Source organism: Brachionichthys hirsutus, chromosome 21 (genome assembly GCF_040956055.1).
Source record: "Brachionichthys hirsutus isolate HB-005 chromosome 21, CSIRO-AGI_Bhir_v1, whole genome shotgun sequence".
Classification (NCBI taxonomy): Eukaryota; Metazoa; Chordata; class Actinopteri; order Lophiiformes; family Brachionichthyidae; genus Brachionichthys; species Brachionichthys hirsutus.
In genome coordinates this window covers 9,708,241-9,718,183 of record NC_090917.1, presented here as the reverse complement: position 1 = coordinate 9,718,183, position 9,943 = coordinate 9,708,241, and positions in this window count along the sequence as shown.

The window sequence follows — 9,943 nt, the reverse complement described above, 5'->3', positions numbered from 1 at the left end:
CCTGGACCCTAAAGTTTAGGCGTGGCCTGGTTTGGAACCTAGAATGGACTAATTACACATCATTCTGCATGAACTGATCCTGAAGTTTGTTTTCCTATCGTGTCTCCAGAGGTTTCCATGTGAAGCAGCAAATACACAGATGCAGTTATCTGAATACACACATGCAGTTATCTGAAGGGTAAATGAATAGACCCTCACTGGTGCCTGGTAAAGCTGCTGAATGAGTCTCCATGGCGACGCTCTTTCGTCACTTAGGGCATTTTGATAAATGGCTCAGATAGGCTTGCGAGAGCCTCTTGCACGCTAAGATAAGATTTAAAAGCGGCTCTGATATCTGATATCTCGGTGCTGCCTGAGCCTGTCAGTGTGGAGCTTGAAGAGAAGCGTGACTGAGGAGGGGGCTTCATCACGGATGGGGCTGAAGCCGGGCCTTTAGCACCTCCTTAAAGATGCACGAAGCTCGGGAAGGTTTAGGTAAAGACAAATATGTAAAGAAAGAGCACATCTCATTTATCATTCATTTGTTATTCATTCCCTTCCTTTGGCCAAGATCAAATCAGACATGATACAGCTTCATTCCTCCATGTGTGGCCAGAATACACATTTTTACTCTTAGAAACATTTCTCTAATCAGTCAGAACTATTGTTGTGACATCGATTTCGGCTAAACATTGTTTGACAGGGTTCTGTTCTGGTAGGTAGGCAGAGAGCCCGTTACCTGCTCAATGTTCCAGGGCATCAAACTCTGGCTGTGACTCCAAGCGGTTTGGATTTCGTTGAGGTAGTTCTGGTGTCGCTCGGATCCAGGAGGAGCAATGTGGTTTTCGTCCTGGCCGTGGAACTGTGGACCAGCTCTAGACCCTCGGCAGGGTCCTGGGGGGTGCATGGGAGTCCGTCCAACCAGTCCACATGTGTTTTGTGGATTTGGAGAAGGCATTCGACCGTGTCCCTCGGGGAGTCCTGTGGGGGGTGCTCCGGGAGTACGGGGTGCTGGACCCCCTGATACGGGGTGTCCGCTCCCTATATGACCGGTGCCAGAGCTTGGTCCGCGTTGCTGGCAATAAGTCGGACCTATTTGATGATGATGATGATGAATATATTTATTAGATAGAATGTTAGAGTACAAGTACAGTCACACAGTAGCATGTATTACAGTACAAGTACAGTCACACAGTAGCATGTATTACAGTACAAGTACAGTCAAACATCCTGTCTAAGAGGAGCATTTCTAAAAAGCCCTTGCGGTCTTGTTTCCGTTGAAAGTCCTTCGTACATAAATCATCCACAATTAACAATACAAATTTAACAATACAAATAAAAATAAAACCAATATTAAATTACTCAATTGATGCAACGTAACATTAGAAAAACAAAAATAAAATTAAAGCCGCAAGCGGCGTTGTAGGCCCTCGCCGGCCGACAGGCCGTTGAGCTGACCCGCCGACGCGCGCCGCTTTTGTCCTGAGTGCTTCGCAAGTGTTTAGATTTGAGCTGCATGAGTAGCTCACAGTTTAGTCAAATCGTTATTTGGATTATATGGCCATCTGCCGTCAGGAGTTTCAATCCAATATGGCCGCCTTCCTGTGTGTCTGGGGGCGTGGCCACAATACTTTTTTTTTTTGCCCTGACATGACGCATGTCTGTACCGAATTTCGTGGCTGTCCGACAAAGTTGGCGTCGGACCCCTCCCCATAGGAGGGGTTGCCATCGCCATGGCAACAGCGTAAAAACAACATGGTTACGATTGTGTTTTTTGATCGGGACCACATGAGGGACTTTTCTGGTAAGTTTCAATCATTTCTGGCAAAGTATTTTTTTAATTCCCATTCAATTTTTGTTATCGTTCTCTAGGGGGCGCTGTAAGGCTGATTGTCAAAGTTTCACTTTTAAAATGTCCAGGTAGGAAGGGTCAATAAGTGTTTAAAATTTGGTTTGGATTGGAGTGTGTGTGTGTGCAAACGCTGACTCAGCAGTTTTTAAAATTATATCCAATATGGCCGCCTTCCTGTGTGTTTGGGGGCGTGGCCATAATATTTTTTTTTTTTTGCCCTGACTTGACGCATGTGTGTACCAAATTTCGTGGCTGTCCGACAAAGTTGGCGTCGGACCCCCCATAGGCACAATGAATTGTGATTTTTGTAGGTGGCGCTAGCGCGCCACTTTTTCATTCCCAATTTTGAAACACATAAAATAATTAATTTTTCGCCGGTTCTGAGCTTGGTTCAAAGTTTGGTGAGTTTTCGAGCATGTTCAGGGGGTCAAATTGCCGTTTAAACAGCAGAACAAAGAATAAAGAATAAAGAAGAATTAAAGCCGCAAGCGGCGTTGTAGGCCCTCGCCGGCCGACAGGCCGTTGAGCTGACCCGCCGACGCACGCCGCTTTTGTCCTGAGTGCTTTGCAAGTGTTTAGATTTTAGCTGCATTAGTAGCTCACAGTTTAGTAAAATCGTTATTTGGATTATATGGCCATCTGCCGTCAGGAGTTTCAATCCAATATGGCCGCCTTCCTGTGTGTCTGGGGGCGTGGCCATAATACATTTTTTTTTGCCCTGACATGACGCATGTCTGTACCGAATTTCGTGGCTGTCCGACAAAGTTGGCGTCGGACCCCTCCCCATAGGAGGGGTTGCCATCGCCATGGCAACAGCGTAAAAACAACAACGTGGTTACGATTGTGTTTTTTGATCGGGACCACATGAGGGACTTTTCTGGTAAGTTTCAATCATTTCTGGCAAAGTATTTTTTTAATTCCCATTCAATTTTTGTTATCGTTCTCTAGGGGGCGCTGTAAGGCTGATTGTCAAAGTTTCCCTTTTAAAGTGTCCAGGTAGGAAGGGTCAATAAGTGTTTAATATCTGGTTTGGATTGGAGTGTGTGTGTGTGCAAACGCTGACTCTGCAGTTTTTAAAATTATATCCAATATGGCCGCCTTCCTGTGTGTTTGGGGGCGTGGCCATAATTTTTTTTTTTTTTTGCCCTGACTTGACGCATGTGTGTACCGAATTTCGTGGCTGTCCGACAAAGTTGGCGTCGGACCCCCCATAGGCACAATGCATTGTGATTTTTGTAGGTGGTGCTAGCGCGCCACTTTTTCATGCCCAATTTTAAAACACATAAAATAATTAATTTTTCGCCGGTTCTGAGCTTGGTTCAAAGTTTGGTGAGTTTTCGAGTATGTTCAGGGGGTCAAATTGCCGTTTAAACAGCAGAATAAAGAATAAAGAAGAAGAAGAATTAAAGCCGCAAGCGGCGTTGTAGGCCCTCGCCGGCCGACAGGCCGTTGAGCTGACCCGCCGACGCACGCCGCTTTTGTCCTGAGTGCTTCGCAAGTGTTTAGATTTGAGCTGCATGAGTAGCTCACAGTTCAGTCAAATCGTTATTTGGATTATATGGCCATCTGCCATCAGGAGTTTCAATCCAATATGGCCGCCTTCCTGTGTGTCTGGGGGCGTGGCCATAATACTTTTTTTTTTGCCCTGACATGACGCATGTCTGTACCGAATTTCGTGGCTGTCCGACAAAGTTGGCATCGGACCCCTCCCCATAGGAGGGGTTGCCATCGCCATGGCAACAGCGTAAAAACAACAACATGGTTGCGATTGTGTTTTTTGATCGGGACCACATGAGGGACTTTTCTGGTAAGTTTCAATCATTTCTGGCAAAGTATTTTTTTAATTCCCATTCAATTTTTGTTATCGTTCTCTAGGGGGCGCTGTAAGGCTGATTGTCAAAGTTTCCCTTTTAAAGTGTCCAGGTAGGAAGGGTCAATCAGTGTTTAAAATTTGGTTTGGATTGGAGTGTGTGTGTGTGCAAACGCTGACTCTAAAGTTTTTAAAATTATATCCAATATGGCCGCCTTCCTGTGTGTTTGGGGGCGTGGCCATAATATTTTTTTTTTTTTGCCCTGACTTGACGCATGTGTGTACCGAATTTCGTGGCTGTCCGACAAAGTTGGCGTCGGACCCCCCATAGGCACAATGCATTGTGATTTTTGTAGGTGGCGCTAGCGCGCCACTTTTTCATGCCCAATTTTAAAACACATAAAATAATTAATTTTTCGCCGGTTCTGAGCTTGGTTCAAAGTTTGGTGAGTTTTCGAGCATGTTCAGGGGGTCAAATTGCCGTTTAAACAGCAGAACAAAGAAGAAAAAGAAAAAGAAAAAGAAAAAAAATTAAAGCCGCAAGCGGCGTTGTAGGCCCTCGCCGGCCGACAGGCCGTTGAGCTGACCCGCCGACGCACGCCGCTTTTGTCCTGAGTGCTTCGCAAGTGTTTAGATTTGAGCTGCATGAGTAGCTCACAGTTTAGTCAAATCGTTATTTGGATTATATGGCAACTGCCATCAGGAGTTTCAATCCAATATGGCCGCCTTCCTGTGTGTCTGGGGGCGTGGCCATAATACATTTTTTTTTTGCCCTGACATGACGCATGTCTGTACCGAATTTCGTGGCTGTCCGACAAAGTTGGCGTCAGACCCCTCCCCATAGGAGGGGTTGCCATCGCCACGGCAACACCGTAAAACCAACAACATGGTTACGATTGTGTTTTTGATCGGGACCACATGAGGGACTTTTCTGGTAAGTTTCAATCATTTCTGGCAAAGTGTGTTTTTAATTCCCATTCAATTTTTGTTATCGTTCTCTAGGGGGCGCTGTAAGGCTGATTGTCAAAGTTTCCCTTTTAAAGTGTCCAGGTAGGAAGGGTCAATAAGTGTTTAAAATTTGGTTTGGATTGGAGTGTGTGTGTGTGCAAACGCTGACTCTGCAGTTTTTAAAATTATATCCAATATGGCCGCCTTCCTGTGTGTCTGGGGGCGTGGCCATAATACTTTTTTTTTTTTGCCCTGACTTGACGCATGTGTGTACCGAATTTCGTGGCTGTCCGACAAAGTTGGCGTCGGACCCCCCATAGGCACAATGCATTGTGATTTTTGTAGGTGGCGCTAGCGCGCCACTTTTTCATGCCCAATTTCAAAACACATAAAATAATTAATTTTTCGCCGGTTCTGAGCTTGGTTCAAAGTTTGGTGAGTTTTCGAGCATGTTCAGGGGGTCAAATTGCCGTTTAAACAGCAGAATAAAGAATAAAGAAGAATAAAGAAGAAAGAATTTTTGCAAAAACAATATAACTTTTTTTCTGAGTATGCGATTTCTACACAAAATACGTTTTTGGAATGGTCTCGACGAGGGCTACGCGTCTGTGGGGGCACACAAACACGAGTTGACGAGCTTCGCTCGTCAACTCGTGTTTGTGTGTGTGTGTGTGTGTCTGTGTGTCTGTGTTGTTTAGTGTCGGGGTGTGTGTGTGTGTGCTGTTGAGTGTCGTGGGTGTGGGCGTGGGTGTGTTGGTCGCCCGATGGTTGACTCGCTGCGCTCGTCAACCATCGGAAGACAGTTACAAACACGAGTTGACTCGCTGCGCTCGTCAACTCGTGTTTGTGGATCTCTGTGTGTGTGCATTTGTGTTGTTTAGTGTCGGGGTGTGTGTGTGTGCTGTTGAGTGTCGGTGTGTGTGTGCGTGAGTGTGTTGGTCGTCCTCAACAGCATGGCAAAGTTGGATGCCGAGGGTTGACGAGCTGCGCTCGTCAACTTTGTCGAGGGTTGACTCGCTACGCTCGTCAACTTGTCTTCTGCGTTGCAAAAGCAATAGCCCCTTACGCCTAGAATAGGCGCTCGGGCCTAATAAAGAAGAATAAAGAATTTTTGCAAAAACAATATAACTTTTTTTCTGAGTGTGCGATTTCTACACAAAATACATTTTCGGAATGGTCTCGACGAAGGCCACGCGTCAGTGGGGGCACACAGACACACACAAACACGAGTTGACTCGCTGCGCTCGTCAACTCGTGTTTGTGTGTGTCTGTATGTGTGTGTTGTTTAGTGTCGGGGTGTGTGTGTGTGCTGTTGAGTGTCGTGGGTGTGGGCGTGGGTGTGTTGGTCGCCCGATGGTTGACTCGCTGCGCTCGTCAACCATCGGAAGACAGTTACAAACACAGTTGACTCGCTGCGCTCGTCAACTGTGTTTGTCGATGTCTGTGTGTGTGCGTGTGTGTTGTTGAGTGTCGGTGTGTGTGTGTGTGTGCTGTTGAGTGTCGGTGTGTGTGTGCGTGAGTGTGTTGGATGCCGAGGGTTGACGAGCTGCGCTCGTCAACTTTGTCGAGGGTTGACGAGCTGCGCTCGTCAACTTGTCGTCTTCTGCGTTGCAAAAGCAATAGCCCCTTACGCCTAGAATAGGCGCTCGGGCCTAATGATTTTACACCGCCGATGCGAACTAACAATTAATCTAAAATAAATTACACCACAGATGCAAAATGACAATGAATGACAATAAATAAATTTCCAGTGCGGGTTGGACTCCGTCAGGGCTGCCCTTTGTCACCGATTCTGTGACAGAATTTCTAGGTGCAGCCAGGGCGTTGAGGGGGTTCGGTTTGGTGACCTCAGGATTGGGTCGCTGCTTTTTGCAGACGATGTGATCCTGTTGGCTTCATCAGGCCACGCCCTCCAGCTCTCACTGGATCGGTTCCAGCCGCATGTGAAGCGGCCGGGATGAGAATCAGCACCTCCAAATCCGAGGCCATGGTTCTCAGCCGGAAAAGGGTGGAGTGCACCCTCCAGGTCGGGGAGGAGATCCTGCCCCAAGTGGAGGAGTTTAAGTACCTCGGGGTCTTGTTCACGAGTGAGGGAAGAATGGAGCGAGAGATCGACAGACGGATCGGTGCAGCGTCTGCAGTGATGCGGACTCTGCACAGATCCGTCATGGTGAAGAGAGAGCTGAGCCCAAAGGCAAAGCTCTTGATTTACCGGTCGGTCTCCGTTCCTACCCTCACCTGCCGGTCGATCTCCGTTCCTCCCCTCACCTATGGTAACGAGCTTTGGGTAGTGACCCAAAGAACGAGATCCCGGGTACAAGCGGCTGAAATGAGCTTCCTCCGTGGGGGGGCTGGGCTCTCCCTTAGAGATAGGGTGAGAAGCTCAGTCATCCGGGAGGAGCTTGGAGTAGAGCCGCTGCTCCTCCGCGTTGAGAGGAGCCAGATGAGGTGCATCTATTCAGGATGCCTCCTGAACGCCTCCCTGGTGAGGTGTTCAGGGCACGTCCCACCGGGAGGAGACCACGGGGAAGACCCAGGACACGCTGGAGAGACTATGTCTCTCGGCTGGCCTGGGAACGCCTCGGGATCCCCCCGGAAGAGCTAGAGGAAGTGGCCGGGGAGACGGAAGTCTGGGCTTCCCTGCTTAGGCTGCTGCCCCCGCAACCCCCCCGGATAAGCGGATGACGATGGATGGATGGATGGATGGATGGATCTCAGAACCGGCGAAAAATGAAAAAAAATATGTTTCAAAATTGGGCATGAAAAAGTGGCGCGCTAGCGCCACTTACAAAAATCACAATGCATTGTGCCTATGGGGGGGTCCGACGCCAACTTTGTCGGACAGCCACGAAATTCGGTACAGAAATGTGTCAAGTCAGGGCAAAATTTTTTTTTTATGGCCACGCCCCCAGACACACAGAAAGGCGGCCATATTGGATTGAAACTTATATAATAATACATAACTTATATATTATATTATATATATAACGATTTGACTAAACTGTGAGCTACTAATGAAGCTCAAATATAAACACTTGTGAAGCACTCAGGACAAAAGCGGCGTGCGTCGGCGGGTCAGCTCATCGGCCTGTCGGCCGGCGAGGGCCTACAACGCCGCTTGCAGCTTTAATTTGGATTCACTTTCACCGGGGATGCACCGGCACCGACTCCGCTGGGCTTGGTGTGTGGTGAGAAGCTATCCAATAACTCCACGGTGCCAAGCAAGCTCAAACGCCGTCTCCAAACGGAACACCCCGTTCAGAACAAGCCGATGGACTATTCTGTACGCTTACGTACAAACAATGAGAAACGGGGAACTGTTTTTAGAGAAACCTCAAAGGTAAAGGAGAGAGTCCTCAAAGCTAGCTACCTCGTTGCTGAACTTGTAGCTAAATCAGAACGTCCCACACTGTGGCAGAAACATTAATACTGCAGCTAGTAAAGGTAAACGAGATGCTCGGCCCCGACGCGGCCAAAGAGATAGCTAAAGTGGGAGCGGAGCATAAAGTCTTGTTGCTCCACACGGAGGTCCGGTGGCTGTCGCGGTGCAAAGTGCTGGCCCGTGTGTACGAGCTTGTTTTTCTGACAAAGAAGAGGTCCGATTACTCAAAGCCGGCGTACCTGTCTGATGTATTTCATCATCTGAATGAACTGAACACTCGGATGCAAGGCCGAAATCAAAACCTGCTTACAAGCACTGATCAAATGAACGGATTCCCTTTAAAGGTGCAGCTCTGGCAACAACAGGTGCAGCGAGAAACTGCATGATGGGAACGCTGCTGCAATGAGCGAGCTGATTGGCCCACATTTGAAACCTCTTGAGGAATCCCAAAATACTGCTGACACTTATTTCCATGCCCTATGGTTGTGCTCACCCGTCCAGGACTTCTGGGTCGCAGTATCACATAAACTGTCGTCCATCTTGGATTGTACGTTCCCTTTATCTCCGATCACGTGTCTACTCGGTGACTTAGCAGAAATCGTTATTTCACAGAAACAAACGCACCCCACACTCGCAGCCCTCGCCATCGCCAAGGAAACGATCCTCGTTAACTGGAAAAATAAACAGTCTTTAAACATCAACCATTGGTTGAACCTCCTCATAGGACACATATCAATGGAGAAAATCTCTGCTTCCAAAAAAATAAATAAAAAATATTTGAAATATTTTACAGAAAGTTGGTCTCCTTTTATTAAATCATTAAATATAAATATTGCAACCTGATTCTGCCTGCTAGCGAAAGCCACCACAACGATGTAAATGGTGATGCTGCTTACATTTTTCTTTCTGCATAACTCATCTTGTTTCTGTTTTCATTTAGGAACCCGGTTTCTGTCTCCAGGACCGAGTGGACCTCAGAAATACATCACCTCCCAGCCATTCTAACTTTCTATGTTTCAGCTCCAGTCTCCAGCTCAATGTTCTTCACACAAGGATGGTTGATCTCCGGGGCTGTTGCATGCTGGGCTAACTCTTCAGGGGCTGTCCCCGTGGCTTGATATGTGCAACCCGGCTCCTCGGGTCTCTGCTGGGTGGCGCATGCGTCTCGGGCGGCCGCCGGTGTTCCGCTAGGCTGCCATGCGGGGGTGCTGGCCTATGCGTTCGGGACGGCACTGAGCTGGCGCAGTCTGTCACTCCTCTGCTGGTAGTAGCGGCCGGGGTCCGGCTGGTGACCTGGCGTGGCCGTGGCCCCCTCACCTCCCCTCCCTCCTCCCTGACCTCCCTCCTCCACCCTCCCCGTCCCCTGCTCACCCTCTTCTCCTTGGTCTCGTCTCCTGTCCTGCCTCCCCCTCGCCCCTCTCCCTTCTCCTTCGCCTCCCCTTCTCTCCCCTCGTGGTCTCCCCCTTTCCCCTCTCTCCCCGCCTCTCCTCTTCCGGCATCCTGCCTCCCGCCGGGGCCTCTCAGCTCCCTCCTTCCTGGGGGCTGGACTATGGGGGCTGGGTTTATCTGGGTCTGGATTTTGTCCAGGGTCCTGTTCGGCATTTTGGGAGCTGCGCTCGTAAACTTTGCCGGCCCCGTCAACCCCAACTTGTCGTCTTCTGCGTTGCAAAAGCAATAGCCCCGCCCCTTACGCCTAGGATAGGCTCTCGGGCCTAATGAAGAAAGCTAACAAATAGTTAGCCATCGTTTTACTGAACAATGTCAGGTTTCTGATTTGGCTCACATTTATACCCTAATTTAATGTTTTACTAATTTTAATTTAACTAATTTACTCTTTTGATTTATATGCTATCTGTCCAGTGAAATATATGTTAAGGTATTTATCTGAATAAGATTACTCAATTACTCTGGCTTGTTAGACTGAACCCCTGGTCCTCCTTCCTGACTTATAACAGTACGATCCGGATCTGGA